Source organism: Camelina sativa, chromosome 7 (assembly GCF_030686135.1).
Source record: "Camelina sativa cultivar CO46 ecotype springtype chromosome 7, ASM3068613v1".
Lineage (NCBI taxonomy): Eukaryota > Viridiplantae > Streptophyta > Magnoliopsida > Brassicales > Brassicaceae > Camelina > Camelina sativa.
In genome coordinates this window covers 13306483-13320704 of record NC_141886.1, presented here as the reverse complement: position 1 = coordinate 13320704, position 14222 = coordinate 13306483, and the positions used below count along the sequence as shown (strand labels likewise).

General features: G+C 35.7%; 1 non-coding gene across 1 annotated transcript; it reads left to right on the top strand.

The window, feature by feature from the left end:
• Positions 1 to 13540: 13540 nt before the first annotated feature.
• LOC147941167 (small nucleolar RNA R71) lies at positions 13541 to 13647 on the top strand. Its single transcript, XR_015563063.1, has one exon. It is a non-coding gene; the product is annotated as a small nucleolar RNA R71 (small nucleolar RNA).
• The last annotated feature ends 575 nt before the right edge of the window (positions 13648 to 14222 follow it).

Sequence of the window (14222 nt, the reverse complement as noted above, 5' to 3'; positions counted from 1 at the left end):
GAACTCTTACAATTAGTCAAATGCTTTGGATTGTCACACATTTTGACCCCAGAAAAACAAACAAAGCTGTTTACTGCTTCGAATTAATGTTTCCTCGGTTTTAGCATGTTTTCTCGTTTTAAGCATGTTTTGGGACAAAATGGGTATAAGTGTTATCTAAACACTCCAAATTCAACCTGAACTCTTATAATTAGTCAAAAAATGCATTGGATTGTTGCATATTTTGACCCTAGGAACAGTGAAAAATCTGTTTACTGCTTCGAATCAATGTTTTCCGGTTTTAGCCTGTTTCGGGACCAAATGGGTATAATAATTGTTGTCTAAACATTCCAAATTCATACCGAACTCTTACAATTAGTCAAATGCATTGGATTATTACATATTTTCACCCAAGAAAGAGTAACATAGCCTTTTACTGCTTCAAATCAATGTTTTCTCGGGTTTAGCCTCTTTTCTCCGTTTTAGCCTCTTTTGGGATAAAACAGGTTTAAGTGTTGTCTAAACACTCCAAATTCAACCCGAATTATTATAATTAGTCAAATACATTGGATTGTTACATATTTTGACCCTAGGAACAGAAAAAAGCTGTTTACTGCTTCGAATTAATGTTTTCTCGGTTTTAGCCCGTTTCGGGACAAAATGGGTATAATTGTTGTCTAAACACTCCAAATGCATCCCGAACTCTTACAATTAGTCAAAGGCATTGGATTGTTACATATTTTGACAATAGAAAGAGTAACATAGCTTTTTACTGCATCAAATCAATGTTTTTTCGGATTTAGTCTGTTTTCTCTGTTTTAGCCTCTTTTGGGACAAAACGGGTTTAAGCGTTGTCTAAACACTCCAAATTCAACCCGAACTCTTATAATTAGTCAAATGTATTGGATGGTTACATATTTTAACCCTAGGAACAGTAAAAATGCTGTTTACTGCTTCGAATCAATGTTTTCTCGATTTTAGCCTGTTTCGGGACAAAATGGGTGTAATTATCTCCAAATTAATCCCGAACTCTTACAATTAATTAAATGCATTGGATTGTTACAGATTTTGACTCTAGAAACACAAAAAGCTGTTTACTGCTTTAAATTAACTTTTTCTCGGCTTTAGCCTATTTTCTTGTTTTAAGCTTGTTTTGGGACAAAATGGGTATAAGTATTGTTTAAACAATCCAAATTCAACCCAAACTTTTACAATTAGTCAAAAAAATGCATTCGATTGTTGCATATTTTGACCCTAGGAACAGTAAAAAAGCTGTTTACTGCTTCGAATCAATGTTTTCTCGGTTTTAGCCTGTTTCGGGGCAAAATGGGTATAATAATTGTTGTCTAAACACTCCAAATTCATACCGAACTCTTACAATTAGTCAAATGCATTGGATTGTTACATATTTTCACCCAAGAAAAAGTAACATAGCCTTTTACTGCTTCAAATCAAAGTTTTCTCGGGTTTAGCCTCTTTTCTCCGTTTTAGCCTCTTTTGGGATAAAACATGTTTAAGTGTTGTCTAAACACTCCAAATTCAACCTGAACTCTTATAATTAGTCAAATGCATTGGATTGTTACATATTTTGACCCTAGGAACAGAAACAAAGCTGTTTACTGCTTCAAGTTAATGTTTTCTCTGTTTTAGCCTGTTTTGGGATAAAACAGGTTTAAGTGTTGTCTAAACACTCCAAATTCAACCCGAACTCTTATAATTAGTCAAATGCATTGCATTGTTACATATTTTGACCCTAGGAACAGAAACAAAGCTGTTTACTGCTTCGAATAAATGTTTTCTCGGTTTTAGCATTTTTTGGGACAAAATGGATATAAGTGTTGTCTAAACACTCCAAATTCAACCTGAACTCTTATAATTATTCAAAAAAATGCATTGGATTGTTGCATATTTTGACCCTAGGAACAGTAAAAAAACTGTTTACTGCTTCAAATCAATGTTTTCCGGTTTTAGCCTATTTCGGGACAAAATGGGTATAATTGTTGCCTAAACACTCCAAATTCATACCGAACTCTTACAATTAGTCAAATGCATTGGATTGTTACATATTTTGACCCAAGAAAGAGTAACATAGCCTTTTACTGCTTCAAATCAATGTTTTCTTGGGTTTAGCCTCTTTTCTCTGTTTTAGCCTCTTTTGAGATAAAACAGGTTTAAGTGTTGTCTAAACACTCCAAATTCAACCCGAACTCTTATAATTAGTCAAATGCATTGGATTGTTACATATTTTGACCCTAGGAACAGTAAAAATGCTGTTTACTGCTTCGAATCAATGTTTTCTCGGTTTTAGCCTGTTTCGGGACAAAATGGGTATAATTATTTTCTAAACACTCCAAATTAATCCCGAACTCTTACAATTAATTAAATGCATTGGATTGTTACGGATTTTGACTCTAGAAACACAAAAAGCTGTTTACTGCTTTAAATTAATGTTTTTTCGGCGTTAGCCTATTTTCTTGTTTTAAGCCTGTTTTGGGACAAAATGGGTATAAGTGTTGTCAAATGCATTCGATTGTTGCGTATTTTGACCCTAGGAACAGTAAAAAAGCTGTTTACTGCTTCGAATAAATGTTTTCTCGGTTTTAGCCTGTTTTCTCGTTTTAAGCATGTTTTGGGTTAAAATGGGTATAAGTGTTGTCTAAACACTCCAAATTCAACCTGAACTCTTATAATTATTCAAAAAAATGCATTGTATTGTTGCATATTTTGACCCTAGGAACAGTAAAAAAGCTGTTTACTGCTTCGAATCAATGTTTTCCGGTTTTAGCCTGTTTTGGGACAAAATGGGTATAATAATTGTTGTCTAAACACTCCAAATTCATACCGAACTCTTACAATTAGTCAAATGCATTGGATTGTTATATATTTTGACCCAAGAAAGAGTAAAATAGCCTTTTACTGCTTCAAATCAATGTTTTCTCGGGTTTAGCCTCTTTTCTCTGTTTTAGCCTGTTTTGGGATAAAACAGGTTTAAGTGTTGTCTAAACACTCGAAATTCAACCCAAACTCTTATAATTAGTCAAATGCATTGGATTGTTACATATTTTGACCCTAGGAACAGAAACAAATCTGTTTACTGCTTCGAATTAATGTTTTCTCGGTTTTAGCCTGTTTCGGGACAAAATGGGTATAATTGTTGTCTGAACACTCCCAATTCATCCCGACTCTTATAATTAGCCAAATGCATTGGATTGCTACATATTTTGACCCTAAGAACAGTAAAAAATCTGTTTACTGCCTCGAATTAATGTTTTCTAGGTTTTAGCCTGTTTCGGAACAAAATGGGTATAATTGTTGTCTAAACACTCCAAATTAATCCCGAACTCTTACAATTAGTCAAATGCATTGTATTGTCATACATTTTGACCCTAGAAACACGAACAAATCTGTTTACTGCTTTGAATTAATATTTTCTCGGTTTTAGCCTGTTTTCTCGTTTTAAGCATTTTTGGCACAAAATGGATATAAGTGTTGTCTAAACACTCCATATTCAACCTGAACTCTTATAATTAGTCAAAAAAAATGCATTGGATTGTTGCATATTTTGGCCCTAGGAACAGTAAAAAAGCTGTTTACTGCTTCGAATCAATGTTTTCCGGTTTTAGCCTGTTTCGGGACAAAATGGGTATAATTGTTGCCTAAACACTCCAAATTCATACCGAACTCTTACAATTAGTCAAATGCATTGGATTGTTACATATTTTGACCCAAGAAAGAGTAACATAGCCTTTTCCTGCTTCAAATCAATGTTTTCTTGGGTTTAGCCTCTTTTCTCTGTTTTAGCCTCTTTTGAGATAAAACAGGTTTAAGTGTTGTCTAAACACTCCAAATTCAACCCGAACTCTTATAATTAGTCAAATGCATTGGATTGTTACATATTTTGACCCTAGGAACAGTAAAAATGCTGTTTACTGCTTCGAATCAATGTTTTCTCGGTTTTAGCCTGTTTCGGGACAAAATGGGTATAATTATTTTCTAAACACTCCAAATTAATCCCGAACTCTTACAATTAATTAAATGCATTGGATTGTTACGGATTTTGACTCTAGCAACACAAAAAGCTGTTTACTGCTTTAAATTAATGTTTTTTCGGCGTTAGCCTATTTTCTTGTTTTAAGCCTGTTTTGGGACAAAATGGGTATAAGTGTTGTCAAATGCATTCGATTGTTGCGTATTTTGACCCTAGGAACAGTAAAAAAGCTGTTTACTGCTTCGAATAAATGTTTTCTCGGTTTTAGCCTGTTTTCTCGTTTTAAGCATGTTTTGGGACAAAATGGGTATAAGTGTTGTCTAAACACTCCAAATTCAACCTGAACTCTTATAATTATTCAAAAAAATGCATTGTATTGTTGCATATTTTGACCCTAGGAACAGTAAAAAAGCTGTTTACTGCTTCGAATCAATGTTTTCCGGTTTTAGCCTGTTTCGGGACAAAATGGGTATAATAATTGTTGTCTAAACACTCCAAATTCATACCGAACTCTTACAATTAGTCAAATGCATTGGATTGTTATATATTTTGACCCAAGAAAGAGTAAAATAGCCTTTTACTGCTTCAAATCAATGTTTTCTCGGGTTTAGCCTCTTTTCTCTGTTTTAGCCTGTTTTGGGATAAAACAGGTTTAAGTGTTGTCTAAACACTCGAAATTCAACCAAAACTCTTATAATTAGTCAAATGCATTGGATTGTTACATATTTTGACCCTAGGAACGGAAACAAATCTGTTTACTGCTTCGAATTAATGTTTTCTCGGTTTTAGCCTGTTTCGGGACAAAATGGGTATAATTGTTGTCTGAACACTCCCAATTCATCCCGACTCTTATAATTAGCCAAATGCATTGGATTGCTACATATTTTGACCCTAAGAACAGTAAAAAATCTGTTTACTGCCTCGAATTAATGTTTTCTAGGTTTTAGCCTGTTTCGGAACAAAATGGGTATAATTGTTGTCTAAACACTCCAAATTAATCCCGAACTCTTACAATTAGTCAAATGCATTGTATTGTCACACATTTTGACCCTAGAAACACGAACAAATCTGTTTACTGCTTCGAATTAATATTTTCTCGGTTTTAGCCTGTTTTCTCGTTTTAAGCATTTTTGGCACAAAATGGATATAAGTGTTGTCTAAACACTCCATATTCAACCTGAACTCTTATAATTAGTCAAAAAAAATGCATTGGATTGTTGCATATTTTGACCCTAGGAACAGTAAAAAAGCTGTTTACTGCTTCGAATCAATGTTTTCCGGTTTTAGCCTGTTTCGGGACAAAATGGGTATAATTGTTGCCTAAACACTCCAAATTCATACCGAACTCTTACAATTAGTCAAATGCATTGGATTGTTAAATATTTTGACCCAAGAAAGAGTAACATAACCTTTTACTGCTTCAAATCAATGTTTTCTTGGGTTTAGCCTATTTTCTCTGTTTTAGCCTCTTTTGGGATAAAACAAGTTTAAGTGTTGTCTAAACACTCCAAATTCAACCCGAACTCTTATAATTAGTCAAATACATTGGATTGTTACATATTTTGACCCTAGGAACAGAAAAAAGCTGTTTACTGCTTCGAATTAATGTTTTCTCGGTTTTAGCCCGTTTCAGGACAAAATGGGTATAATTGTTGTCTAAACACTCCAAATGCATCCCGAACTCTTACAATTAGTCAAATGCATTGGATTATTACATATTTTGACAATAGAAAGAGTAACATAGCTTTTTACTGCATCAAATCAATTTTTTATCGGGTTTAGCCTGTTTTCTCTGTTTTAGCCTCTTTTGGGACAAAATGGGTTTAAGCGTTGTCTAAACACTCCAAATTCAACCCGAACTCTTAAAATTAGTCAAATGCATTGGATTGTTACATCTTTTTACCCTAGGAACAGTAAAAATGCTGTTTACTGCTTCGAATCAATGTTTTCTCGGTTTTAGCCTATTTCGGGACAAAATGGGTATAATTATTTTCTAAACACTCCAAATTAATCCCGAACTCTTACAATTAATTAAATGCATTGGATTGTTACAGATTTTGACCCTAGAAACACAAAAAGCTGTTTACTGCTTTAAATTAATGTTTTATCGGCTTTAGCCTATTTTCTTGTTTTAAGCCTGTTTTGGGACAAAATGGGTATAAGTGTTATCTAAACAATCCAAATTCAACCCGAACTCTTACAATTAGTCAAATGCATTCGATTGTTGCATATTTTGACCCTAGGAACAGTAAAAAAGCTGTTTACTGCTTCGAATCAATGTTTTCTCGGTTTTAGCCTGTTTCGAGGCAAAATGGGTATAATAATTGTTGTCTAAACACTCCAAATGCATACCGAACTCTTACAATTAGTCAAATGCATTGAATTGTTACATATTTTGACCCAAGAAAGAGTAACATAGCCTTTTACTGCTTCAAATCAATGTTTTCTCGGGTTTAGCCTCTTTTGGGATAAAACATGTTTAAGTGTTGTCTAAACACTCCAAATTCAACATGAACTCTTATAATTAGTCAAATACATTGGATTGTTACATATTTTGACCCTAGGAACAGAAACAAAGCTGTTTACTGCTTCAAGTTAATGTTTTCTCTGTTTTAGCCTGTTTTGGGATAAAACAGGTTTAAGTGTTGTCTAAACACTCTAAATTCAACCCGAACTCTTATAATCAGTCAAATGCATTGGATTGTTTCATATTTTGACCCTAAGAACAGAAACAAAGCTGTTTACTGCTTCAAATAAATGTTTTCTCGGTTTTAGCCTGTTTCGGGACAAAATGGGTATAATTGTTGTCTGAACACTCCCAGTTCATCCCAACTCTTATAATTAGCCAATTGCATTGGATTGTTACATATTTTGACCTTAGGAACAGTAACAAAGCTGTTTACTGCTTCGAATAAATGTTTTCTAGGTTTTAGCTTATTTCGGGACAAAATGGGTATAATTGTTGTCTAAACACTCCAAATTAATCCCGAACTCTTACAACTAGTCAAATGCATTGGATTGTCACACATTTTGACCCTCGAAACACAAACAAAGCTGTTTACTGCTTCGAATTAATGTTTTCTCGGTTTTAGCCTGTTTTCTCGTTTTAAGCATGTTTTGGGACAAAATGGGTATAAGTGTTGCCTAACACTCCAAATTCAACCTGAACTCTTATAATTATTCAAAAAAAATGCATTGTATTGTTGCATATTTTGACCCTAGGAACAGTAAAAAAGCTGTTTACTGCTTCGAATCAATGTTTTCTGGTTTTAGCCTGTTTCGGGACAAAATGGGTATAATTGTTGTCTAAACACTCCAAATTCATACCGAACTCTTACAATTAGTCAAATGCATTGGATTGTTACATATTTTGACCCAAGAAAGAGTAACATAGCCTTTTTACTGCTTCAAATCAATGTTTTCTCGGGTTTAGCCTCTTTTCTCTGTTTTAGCTTGTCTAAACACTCCAAATTAACCCCGAACTCTTATAATTAGTCAAATGCATTGGATTTTTACATATTTTGACCCTAGGAACAGAAAAAAAGCTGTTACTCCTTTGAAATAATGTTTTCTCGGTTTTAGCCTGTTTCGGGACAAAATGGGTATAATTGTTGTCTGAACACTCCCAATTCATCCCAATTCTTATAATTAGCCAAATGCATTGGATTGTTACATATTTTGACCCTAGGAACAGCAACAAAGCTGTTTACTGCTTCGAATTAATGTTTTCTACGTTTTAGCCTGTTTCGGGATAAAATGGGTATAATTGTTGTCTAAACACTCCAAATTAATCCGAACTCTTACAATTAGTCAAATGCATTGTATTGTCACACATTTTGACCCTAGAAACACAAACAAATCTGTTTAGTGCTTCGAATTAATGTTTTCTCGGTTTTAGCCTGTTTTCTCGTTTTAAGCATGTTTTGGGACAAAATGGGTATAAGTGTTGTCTAAACACTCCAAATTCAACCTGAACTCTTATAATTAGTCAAAAAATGCATTGGGTTGTTGCATATCTTGACCCTAGGAACAGTAAAAAACTGTTTACTGCTTCGAATCAATGTTTTCTGGTTTTAGCTTGTTTCGGGACAAAATGGGTATAATTGTTGTCTAAACACTCCAAATTCATGCCGAACTCTTACAATTAGTCAAATGCATTGGATTGTTACATATTTTGACCCAAGAAAGAGTAACATAGCCTTTTAGTGCTTCAAATCAATGTTTTCTCGGGTTTAGCCTCTTTTCTCTGTTTTAGCCTCTTTTGGGATAAAACAGGTTTAAGAGTTGTCTAAACACTCCAAATTCAACCCGAACTCTTATAATTAGTCAAATACATTGGATTGTTACATATTTTGACCCTAGTAACAGAAACAAAGCTGTTTGCTGCTTCGAATTAATATTTTCTTGGTTTTAGCCAGTTTCGGGACAAAATGGGTATAACTGTTGTCTAAACACTCCAAATTCATCCCGAACTCTTACAATTAGTCAAATGCAATGGATTGTAACATATTTTTACAATAGAAAGAGTAACATAGCTTTTTACTACTTCAAATCAATGTTTTTTCGGGTTTAGCCTGTTTTCTCTGTTTTAACCTCTTTTGGGACAAAACGGGTTTAAGTGTTGTCTAAACACTCCAAATTCAATCCGAACTCTTATAATTAGTCAAATGCATTGGATGATTAGATATTTTGAACCTAGGAACAGTAAAAATGCTGTTTTCTGCTTCGAATAAATGTTTTCTCGGTTTTAGCCTATTTCGGGACAAAATGGGTATAATTATTTTCTTAACACTCCAAATTAATCCCGAACTCTTACAATTAGTCAAATGCATTGGATTGTTACACATTTTGACCCTAGAAACACAAACAAAGCTGTTTACTGCTTGAAATTAATGTTTTCTCGGTTTTAGCCTGTTTTCTTTTTTTTTAAGTCTGTTTTGGGACAAAATGGGTATAAGTGTTGTCTAAACAATCCAAATTCAACCCGGACTCTTATAATTAGTCAAATGCATTCTATTGTTGCATATTTTGATCCTAGGAACAGTAAAAAAGCTGTTCACTGCTTCGAATCAATGTTTTCTCAGATTTAGCCTGTTTCGGGACAAAATGGGTATAATAATTGTTGTCTAAACACTCCAAAATCATACCGACCTCTTACAATTAGTCAAATGCATTGGATTGTTACATATTTTCACCCAAGAAAGAGTAACATAGCCTTTTACTGCTTCAAATCATTGTTTTCTCGGGTTTAGCCTCTTGTCTCCATTTTAGCCTCTTTTGGGATAAAACAAGTTTAAGTGTTGTCTAAACACTCCAAATTCAACCCGAACTCTTATAATTAGTAAATGCATTGGATTGTTACATATTTTGACCCTAGGAACAGAAACAAAGCTGTTTATTGCTTCGAATTAATGTTTTCTCGGTTTTAGCCTGTTTCGGGACAAAATGGGTATAATTGTTGTCTGAACACTCCCAATTCATCCCTACTCTTATAATTAGCCAAATGTATTGGATTGTTACCTATTTTGACCCTAGGAACAGTAAAAAGCTTTTTAATGCTACGAATAAATGTTTTCTAGGTTTTAGCCTGTTTCGGGACAAAATGGGTATAATTGTTGTCTAAACACTCCAAATTAATCCCGAACTCTTACAATTAGTCAAATGCATTGGATTGTCACAGATTTTGACCCTAGAAACACAAACAAAGCTGTTTACTGCTTTGAATTAATGTTTTCTCGGTTTTAGCCTGTTTTCTCGTTTTAAGCATGTTTTGGGAAAAAATGGGTATAAGTGTTGTCTAAACACTCCAAATTTAACCTGAACTCTTATAATTAGTCAAAAAAAAAAATGCATTGGATTGTTGCATATTTTGACCCTAGGAACAGTAAAAAAGCTGTTTACTGCTTCGAATAAATGTTTTCTGGTTTTAGCTTGTTTCGGGACAAAATGGGTATAATGGTTGTCTAAACACTCCAAATTCATACTGAACTCTTACAATTAGTCAAATGCATTGGATTGTTACATATTTTCACCCAACAAAGAGTAACATAGCCTTTTACTGCTTCAAATCAATGTTTTCTCGGGTTTAGCCTCTTTTCTCTGTTTTAGCCTGTTTTGGGATAAAACAGATTTAAGTATTGTCTAAACACTCCAAATTCAACCTGAACTCTTATAATTAGTCAAATGCATTGGATTTTTACATATTTTGACCCTAGGAAAAGAAACAAAGCTGTTTACTGCTTCGAATTAATGTTTTCTCGGTTTTAGCCTGTTTTCTTTTTTTTTAAGTCTATTTTGGGACAAAATGGGTATAAGTGTTGTCTAAACACTCCAAATTCAACCTGAACTCTTATAATTAGTCAAAAAAAATGCATTGGATTGTTGCATATTTTGACCCTAGGAACAGTAAAAAAGCTGTTTACTGCTTCGAATCAATGTTTTCCGGTTTTAGCCTGTTTCGGGACAAAATGGGTATAATTGTTGTCTAAACACTCCAAATTAATCCCGAACTCTTACAATTAGTCAAATACATTGGATTGTTACATATTTTGACCCTAGGAACAGAAAAAAATCTGTTTACTCCTTTGAAATAATGTTTTCTCGGTTTTAGCCTGTTTCGGGACAAAATGGGTATAATTGTTGTCTGAACACTCCCAATTCATCCCAACTCTTATAATTAGCCAAATGCATTGGATTGTTACATATTTTGACCCTAGGAACAGCAACAAAGCTGTTTACTGCTTCGAATTAATGGTTTCTAGGTTTTAGCCTGTTTCGGGACAAAATGGGTATAATTGTTGTCTAAACACTCCAAATTAATCCCAAACTATTACAATTAGTCAAATGCATTGGATTGTCACACATTTTGGCCCTAGAAACACAAACAAAACTGTTTACTGCTTGAAACTGACTTTCTTTGTGGTGTATAAATGAATGATGTATGGAATGATGATGTATGGAATGAATAGAAGTCAGGGTGTTTCAATTCCCTTTATGCAGTTGCAGTATAAGAGGTGTCAATCCTATCTGAGTGATTGTGAACAATTAAGATGTGCATATGAGTCTAAGTCAAGCCAATTGTAAAGATTGTTTGTCACTAACAACCCTAAAATGAGATATGAAATGCAGAAAGTAAAAACAATTAGAACAGGATACTAAATGCAAACAGAACAAACAAATTAAAGCTATAATGAAACTAGAACAAAGATAGAAACTATGCTAATGAACTAATGCAAGACAAGTAATGAACAGGAAACTACGTGAATGCAATGGAAATGAAACAGGAATGAAACAAGACAATCACAAATCAAAAACACAAGTTCTGGGGATGAACTCGAGCAGCACTCGACCGAGTGTAGGTCGAGTACGTGGTCGAGCTAGACTTAAACGTGAAAACAGAGCAACACAAGAAAAACAGAGCAATGCTAAAACTAATCAAACAACAAGCAAGCAATGATATTTAGACTAGGATTTCAATAAACAAAGAAGGCCTTGAGGAGGGATTCATGGGCTGAGCTAATCATTGTGGTTATCTAACTTGGTCAACAAATCTCAAGCAAACATTGAGCTGATCTCTAGACATACTATTCTAATACATGTTTAATCCACTCTCATGGCAAGAAACAATCAAACCTATGCAATTCTAGACTTGTTCTCACAAAGAAAAGAATCTACACAAGCAGGCATTAAGCAATACATCTCAAACCAAACAAGACTTCTAATCTCTTAGCAAGCCTAATGGTAAGATCTTCTCCACTTTTGGTCAAAACAGTTCTAAGGTGATCTTGTTCTGCTAGCTCTTCCATCAATTCTCCTGATAAGTTGTCCAACTCTTCAACCCAAAAGACTTGTCCTCCAATTGTTAGTTTCTTCATAGCCTCTATAATGTCAAATGTCATTTTGAGGTCTTCTCCCAAGTTGAGATCAATCTTCCCTTGTCTCACATCAATTATTGCTCCTGCTGTAGCTAGGAAAGGTCTCCCCAAGATCAAAGGATCTTTTGGTTCTTCATCCATTTCCAACACTACAAAGTCTGTTGGGACTTCCACTGCTCCAACTCTAACTGGTAGATCTTCCAAAACACCATGTGGTAATCTTATTGATCTATCAGCTAGGATTAGGGAGATGTTGCATGGCTTATACCTTGTAAACCCTAGGCGCTTAGCAACTGATAGAGGCATTAGGCTTACTGAGGCTCCCAAATCACAAAGGCATCTATTGAAGGTTAAGGGCCCTATAGAGCAAGGTAGAGTAAAGGAACCAAGATCTCTTAGCTTTTGAGGGTTCACTTGCTTTTGGATTATGGCACTACACTCATGGCTGAGAATCACCATCCCTTGAACTTCCTTGATCCTTTCCATCACAGCATCTTTCAAGAATTTTTGGTAAGGAGGAATCATCACAAAGGCATCTATTAGAGGCATCCTAAGCTCAATCTCTCTAACTTGTTTGTTAAACAATGCCTTGTATTTTTCAACCATCTGTTTCTTAAATCTTCCTGGAAAAGGTAGTGGAGGCTTGTAAGGAGGAGGAATGAACCGGACTTCCTTTTCTTTGGGGGTAACTGGATTGATTTTCCCCTGAGAATCAGCTCGATCGGGTACTCGACCACCTACTCGGTCGAGTGAGTGGTCGAGTGGTACATCGAATTCAATGGTGTGTTCATCCTGAGTTTCTTCCTGTTGGAAACCCTCCCCTTCTTGAATTCCACTGTCCTCAGTGTTGGGATGTGCTCCTAGCCGTGTTGGTAAGACTCTCCCACTGCGAAGATTGATAGCATTGGCAAATTCAGTATTATGTACAATGGCTATGCCCTTGTGATGGTCATTCTTTGAGGCAGAAGCTTGGTGGTTTTCCATAATCACCATCCTGGATGTCAGTGTGTCGTACTTGGCATGAAGTTCACTGTAAATATCATCTATCCTCTTGTTCAGCTCAGCAATCCTGTTTGTTGTCTCAATCTTGCCTTGTGTTTGCCCAATCAACAACTGTTGCATCATTGCTCTTAAGTCTTGTTCCTGGCCTTGGTTAGTCTGAAACCCTGGTGGGGGACACAATTGGGGCTGGAACACTTGGTGTTGTTGCTTGGGGATGTAGTTTTGTTGCTGTTGAGGTTGAGGAGGTGGATAGACCTGGTCTTGAGGGTTGGCCACATTGGTGCTCCTATAAGAGAGATTGTTGTTCTTGAAACCTCCTTGGTTGTAGCCTTTGAATCCTCCCTGGTTCTGCATGTAGCACAACTCAGCAAATTCAGGCTCCCCCTCTTGAACTGGAGCTTCCTCTGCACCAATGAAGTGAATGGACTTGGATTGGCTGAGGAGGATCTTGTCAAGCTTCTCATTGACCATCTTCAAATCCTTCTTATACTTGTCCTCTTGATCAGTTGAGGAGCTCCTTATGGTCCTATCATAGTCCTCATTATAATTGCCATCAGATTGAGCAAGATTCTCAACCAATTCCCATCCTTCTTCCACATTCTTGTTGAGGAAGTTGCCATTAGAGGCTGTGTCAAGAAGCATTCTTATCTTAGGAAGCACTCCTCTATACAAGGTGCTTAGAAGTGACTCATTGCTGAAGCCATGGTGAGGACACTGAGTTTGGAATCCTTTAAACCTCTCCCAAGCTTCACAAAAGCTCTCATTATTCCTTTGAGCAAACCCAGAAATCTCATTCCTCAGTCTAGCAGTCCTTGCATTGGAGAAGAACTTGGCCAGAAAAGCTTTCTTGCATGCATCCCATGTGGTGATAGCTCCAGTAGGTAGAGTCTTCTCCCAAAGATGAGCTTTGTCTCCAAGAGAAAATGGGAAGAGCCTTAATTTGAATCCATCTTCACTCACTCCATTGATCTTTGTGAGGCCACATATTCTGTCAAACTCATCAAGGTGATCTAGTGGATCCTCCATTGGCAACCCATGAAACTTGTTTGCTTGTATCATTGAGATCAATCCACTCTTGATCTCAAAGTTATTGTTTGCTACTGAAGGTGGCACAATTCCAGCCCTTTGGTTGTGGGTATTGGGTGCATCTCCTGCACCAATGTGCCTTGGTCTTTGCTCATGGATAGCTTGTTGCTCCATGATGTCTTGACCTTGTTGTTGTTGAACTACTCTTCCTTGCTTATGTCTCAAACCCTTCTGTAGCCTGTGGATGTTGTCAATAGGCTGTTGAAGACTATCTTTGCCTTTTGACCTTGTGTGCATCAACAAACTCTACTACGGACTCGAACAGGTACACGGTCGAGCGCAGGCTCGAGTGA